This window comes from Mastomys coucha, unplaced genomic scaffold, assembly GCF_008632895.1.
Source record: "Mastomys coucha isolate ucsf_1 unplaced genomic scaffold, UCSF_Mcou_1 pScaffold6, whole genome shotgun sequence".
NCBI lineage: Eukaryota > Metazoa > Chordata > Mammalia > Rodentia > Muridae > Mastomys > Mastomys coucha.
Window position 1 is genome coordinate 87,794,916 of NW_022196912.1, and position 6,377 is coordinate 87,801,292.

Genomic DNA, 6,377 nt, shown 5'->3' on the forward strand with positions numbered 1-6,377 from the left:
TCTCATATGCAACAGACTCTCAGTCAGCTGCTTTTTACTCAGGTAGGTGCCAGCTGATGAAGAGCAAAAGAACATGTAAGAAAAACCCAGGCCATCAACAGAGGCTGTATGGCTCATAGTCAGTTTCTCATACCCAACATTTAATTAGGAGAGTTCTTCAACAAACAGTTCCTGCAGGCCCTTGAGCTAATTGTGCAGAATAAAGTTTTAGAAAAGACTTGTTGGGCTGACGAGATGGCTCAGTGATAAGAGCACTGACTACTCTTCCAAAGGTCCTGAGTTCAAATCCCAGCAACCACATGGTGGCTCACAACCACCCGTAATGAGACCTGATGCCCTCTTCTAGCATGTCTGAAGATAGCTATAGTGTACTTAAGTATGATAATAAATAAATCTTTGGGCCGAAGCGAGCAGGGATGGAGTAAGCAGAGCAAGCAGAGATCCTAAAATTCAATTCCCAACAACCACATGAAGGCTCACAACCATCTGTACAGCTACACGGTATTCATATACATAAAATAAATAAATAAATCTTAAAAGAAAAAAGTCTTTGGAGTGAGCGGAGCCAGAGAGAGCGGGGCTGGAGCGAATGGGGATGGAGCAAGCAGAGGACCTAAGTTCAACTCCCAGCAACCACATGATGGCTCACGGCCATCTGGACAGCTGCAGTGTACTCATACACATAAAATAAATAAATAAATAAATCTTAAAAAAAAAGCCTTGTTGCTGATCTTGAGGAAGAGTGAAGGATGTTGTACACAGAAGATGGGCCAATGAACATGGAATGGTTAAAGAATAGACACCTGGTTGAAATGTTAGTTCCATCCCAGGGTAAACATGCATCAATTCTTCACTTAGGACCTGTTGTATAAGGGGATTTCCTTGAACATTCCTCGGGCATTGCTATGGAGACAGCAGACATGGTCCCATCCAAGGCATGTTCTCATGTCCCACTCAGTTATGCTGGACCAAGAAGGGCTCAATTAAGGCAGGCTATGCTGTTCAATTGTCTTTGTAAAACACAAGAGAACAGGGCAGAAGTAAAGCCCACAGGCTTTCCCAGTCATCCTAAAGAATCTATAGTGTTTTTCCTAAAGCTGCCTGAGCCAGAGGAACATTGATTAGGTTAATGTGAGGTGAACACTAGAGACTTCCATGGGAGCCAGCACATTAGGAAGATTTTTGTGGTCTTGGAGTTCTAGTCCTTCATTGTGACCTCCTGCAATCTATGAAAGCCTAGATGGATTCTTTGTTCCTAACCTGTACAGAGCTGCACAGTAATCATTCTATGTCCGTGGAAGGCTCACATGGAGACCCACACCATTGTGCACATAGATTACCCTATTCTTCAACATAACTATTTATGGATCATGGGGAGTCAGAGTGGACAGCCCAGAGAAACGTCAAGCAATAGCAGAGCTCTTCCTCAGGTTCATTTGATTCTTCTACTCGAATCCACCATTTCATCTTTCAGGGGAGGGGACTCTTCACCTTTGGAGGTACAGAATCCAGCACTATGATGCCCAAGCCACCCTCAAGGGGCGAGGGCCACTCTTCCTAAAGGCCAAGATAGTTGACTACCCAGAATGTAGATATGAATTGTGTCACTCAGACTGAATTTTTGGCCTAAATTCTAACCACTCAGTTGTGATTAGTCATTTTAAACAGTCAACAGACAAGATGTACAGCTGCCACAGAGACCCCAAGGAGGTCTTGTGGCTCAGTGGCACACTCTTCAGCCCCGCTAAGGTGTCTGGTCTTTTTGATGAGAATAGGACGTAGGGATTGGCCAAGTAGGTCAGGGACCCTGAAGCAGCAGTCCTGAGTATGTCTGTGCCAGAGGCAGGAGATGGCAGAAGGGAGTTGTGGTTCCCATGTCTTTCTTGTTTCTTAAAGAGATCTTCTGCCTGTACTGTATGCAACTACCTTCTTAAAACTGAGAGGCGGCACCTGGATACCTGGCTGGGCCAAATGGACTCACAATTCACCTCTCCCCAATCTCTCTATGTCAAAACCCAGCTTTGTCATCACAGGGTAAACTGAGGTAGGCAGCAAAGGGGTATGGTGTTGGTGTTGGTGATTAGGGTTGTGCTTATAGCAGCCAATGTCCCCTACCCCAACAGTAGGCAAATTATGGGATCAGCAGTACTCAATTATCTGGAGCTGGCAAGGATGCCCAGCTAGAAACCCTGAACTCTTTTAACTCTTAAGTGTGCATCCATATAGACAGACAGACAGATAGACATTTGGTGGATGGAGCAGAGCCCCAATAGCCACACTTTATTTTTTCCTCTCAGTTTTTTTATACCTTCTTAGACAAAAGTTCTTTATAAAATTACCTCATTGATAAAATGTTACATAGAAGGGGAGTTACAGAAGGATGTGGATAATAAGTTCAAAACAGTGTTTCATTCTATAAGCTCATTATAAATTCAAAGCAACAGTTTTGCATGGCCTTGCTTTATCGTAGTGCACACCTGTGGCTTCATCCTTGGACCTGACCTAGAGTGAATGTTTTTCTTTGATCACAGATCTGTCCCAAGCCTATTTCTCTTCTTAGTGCAATCTATGAAAGCTCATTGTATTCCTTATTATGCAGCCTTTACTTACTATTCTATGAAGAGGGGGCACATTCTATTCTTGATTCTAACTTTATTATATGTTTCTGGCAAAACCATTAAAGCCATCTCTTTAAACTCTCTTCCTAAAATTATTTGACTCAAATCAGGAATTCTATAAAGTCATCAATTAATCTAAACAGCATTAATTCATAAAAGAACATCTTCATGTTGAAATTTGCCCAATAGGGTGGGCTGAGGCCCAAGTGACATTAGGTGACAAGAAAGGCATATCAGCAAGGTCGTTAAGTACAGAAGCTGTCTTTATTAGGATTTTAGTGCTGTGAAGAGACACCATGACCACAGCAAGTCTTAGAAAGGAAAACATTTCACTGGGGCTGGCTTACAGTTCAGAGGTTTAGTCCATTCATGTCATGGCAGGAAGCTTGTTGCAGGCAGACTGGGTGCTGGAGAGGGGGCTGTGATCCCTCTCACACCTGGATCAGCAGGCAGTAGGAAGTGAACTATGCCACCAGATCTGGTTTGAGCTTCTAAGTAAGATCTTGAAGCAGACTAGGTACAGCCTAGTGCGACAACTTCTTTGACAAGGCCACACCTACTCCAACAGGGCCTAATAGTGCCACTCCCTACGGGTTTATGAGGGCCGTTTTTATCCAACTCCCCCACCCCCAATTGCTCAAGAAAGGCATTATTCCCAAAGGGGCCTCAATAATTCTCATTACTGTCCCTCATGGGCCCTCCCCCTTCCAGGTGTCACGTATTACTGCTCCATTTTATTCCCAGTCTTTGACTTTTTCTCAGAAAAGGAGCATAGCCAGGGAATTAGCATTCACCAGTTCCTCAAAGTCAGCAAAGCCACAGAAGGGCTAATGAGCTGGAGCCATGGGAAACTTTGACCTTTAGAAAAGTTCACTAAATCCAACAGAAGAGGCTCCCTAGAAAATGCATTGATATGAGAGAACCCAAGACCCACCCTTGCCATACTCCCCGGGATCTGTTGCATCCCTAGTGGGATTCAGCATTCGTTAGCCCACTCCTGAGAAACTCTAGACTCACACGAAGTGCCTACAGTTTAGAGTCCCCTGTATTTGAGTCAGAATGCCATTTGTCCATCCCTTTGTCACCAGGAATGAAAGTTATTTACTAATTTCTTCCTTATCTATCTCAGTTGTAGGCACAGACTTTCTTCCCTGCCCATCCAAACAGCCTCAGGTCTCCAGATAATGACAGAGAGGAGGGGAAAAGACACGCCAAAATTCCCAGAAGTAGGGGTCACAGAAAATGTTCCACGGCATTATTGTCAAGGTACTGGGTTAGGGTTAGGGTTAGGGTTAGGGTTAGAAAGGTACTGAGTACCTTGACAATACACAGGCTGCTTGGCTTGCTCCCAGGTACCATATTCAGTGGCTTGCTCCCTGGCCTCAGCCTGGTCACATAGGCCCAAGTTAAGCAGCTAACCAGACACCAGCTCAAGGCTAGTATTTATAATCCTCTGTATAGCATAGCCAGGTACTTAGAGTCCTGACATTTAAACTTCAAAATAACATGAGGACACAAAGGTGAGAATTGTCATGACCAGGCTGGGCATATGGTTAAGTGTCAGAGTGCTTACCTAGCAGGCCTGAGGCCCTAGGGACTATCTCCACCACTGCAGAGAAATGGCAGGAAAAGCCAGGAGAGTTAGAAGGTGAAAGGGGGGAGTTCAGGGGGTGGGGAGAGAGAGGGGGGGATGTTTGAGAAGGTCTGTGACCAGCAGGTGCAGCACTACCAATTAGTGAAGCTAGGATTTGAACATAAGAAGGCTGACTTCAAGACCAGGCTCTTAATCACACCGGAGTATTCAACCTATTGTGAGGTTGCTTCACTCCAATTTGCCATTGGAGCAAATAGTACACATGGGCGCTCAGGGCACAGCAGCACTCAGTGCCCATGGTTCTGCCTCGAGACCCTCCCTTCTTTTCCCGGTTCTGGATTGTGGCTGTCCGTTTAGAGGCTGCATTCAGTCCTTCCCTATCCAGGGCTAAAGAAAAATGAGCTGCAGTCTCCTTTGTTACCCGGGTAAATTCTATTTCCTCTTCTATTGTCTCAGGCTTCTGAGTGATGTAACATGACACCCAGCGTATCCTGCTTTTGAAAGGAAACTTCGATGGTGGTTGGCAAATTACCATTCACAGCTCTGACTGATGGAGTCACCGGAGAGGCGAAAGAGCCGCCGCCGCACCTGGTGTCTGTAATTACAGGCTTTCACCGGAGGAAAGAAGGGATGAAGCGGCCAAATACAGCTGAGCACAGAGACAGGGAGGGGTTGCTCAGGGTTGGGCAGGAAAAGCCAGCAACCGAGGATGCTGCTCCGCCCCGCCCCTCCCCGCCCCAAATCTGCACGCTCATCTTTTTACTTGGGGCTTGTCTGTTTCCTTTTCTTTCTGTTTTCCCTCATCTCAGAACTCTTTGTCCGACTTCCCACAGCAGCCATAAGGATGAAATCAAAGCTCTTGAGGCACCCACATCTTTGTCGCAAGTGACCTGTGTTTTGCTCCAGAGGCGCCCTCTCTGATGTTATTATGTCTGAGAACTTACCAGAACACTCAAGAATTCACTTCAGAGACAATGCAGAGAGGGGACTCAAACAAAACAAAACAGGCCACGATGTTCAGTTGTTTCCTAAGCCAGGCCTTTCAGTTATCCCTTGTAATTTTTGAAGTGGTATGAGAACATTTTGTACCTGGAAAATAATCTTCTGTCTTGCACCGGAACTGTAGTTGGCTGGCTTTCCCTTCTCCCCTGCATTCCCTTCCTCTCCTCCCCTGCTTTCCCTCTCATAACGCTGGGTTACAACCTAGGGCCTCATGCAAGCTGTCTACAACAGCATCCCAACCCTGTGCTGATTTAACTTATAAATTAAAATACATCAAATGTATCCACGTGAGATGACACTTCTACTTTAAAGGCAAAAAAGAAAAGAAGAAGGAGGAGAAGTTTATTTCCAGCTTAGTACAAGTGCTCGTGGCCCAAGGAACAGAGAGATCCAGGTTATCTTGCAAAGACAGGTCCCACAATGTAAATGACTACCTGGCAATCATAGCCACAAATCAAGATATTAACCCATTGTGTTAGTGGAAGCTTTAGGATTACAGAAAAGCTGAGAGTCTGCCTTAGGCTTCAGATGTAACATTTGTAGCTCTTGTGTTGCTGGCACCCAGAGGTAGTCTCCTAAGGTGCCTCATTTCCATAAATCTATCTAGCACAAGAGTGTTAGTTAAATCAAACACGAAAGTTAAGGTAAATGGCTAGGAAAGGGCTCAAATAGTCTAAGGTGATTTTGACCATTCTTTTTGTTTGTTTGTTTGTTTGTTTCGATTCAGGATTTCTCTGTATAGCCCTGGCTGTCCTGGAACTCCCTCTGTAGACCAGGCTGGCCTCAAACTCAGAAATCTACCTGCCTCTGCCTCCCAAATGTTAGGATTAAAGGTGTGCGCCACCACCCCACCACTCCCCAGCAATTTTGACCATTCGATTTCAACCACAATGTTCTAGCAAGCCAAAGGCAAACAAACAGTCCTGCAAGCTCTGAAACAGCTTTGTACATATTAAAGAGGAAAATGAAACTTCAGGTTGCATCAACAATTTAAGGGCTTAGTAGCTCTGTCTAGCTGGCGGCTGGACAGTACAGAGGCTGGGTTTAGATCACAGCAGCAAGACCTCAGGCCCCGGCATTATTGTCCTAAGGCTGATGACTCTTTGCTAGGCAGAATTTCCAAAGAACAAGCTCAAAGGCTGGGTTTGCTGTCCGATAAGCTG

The 6,377-nt window shown here is 45.3% G+C and overlaps 1 long non-coding RNA gene across 1 annotated transcript; it reads left to right on the forward strand.

The window, feature by feature from the left end:
- Positions 1-1,295: 1,295 nt before the first annotated feature.
- Positions 1,296-5,496, forward strand: LOC116080178. Its single transcript, XR_004114346.1, has 4 exons — positions 1,296-1,430; positions 1,897-2,044; positions 3,748-3,884; positions 4,669-5,496. It is a non-coding gene; the product is annotated as an uncharacterized LOC116080178 (long non-coding RNA).
- The last annotated feature ends 881 nt before the right edge of the window (positions 5,497-6,377 follow it).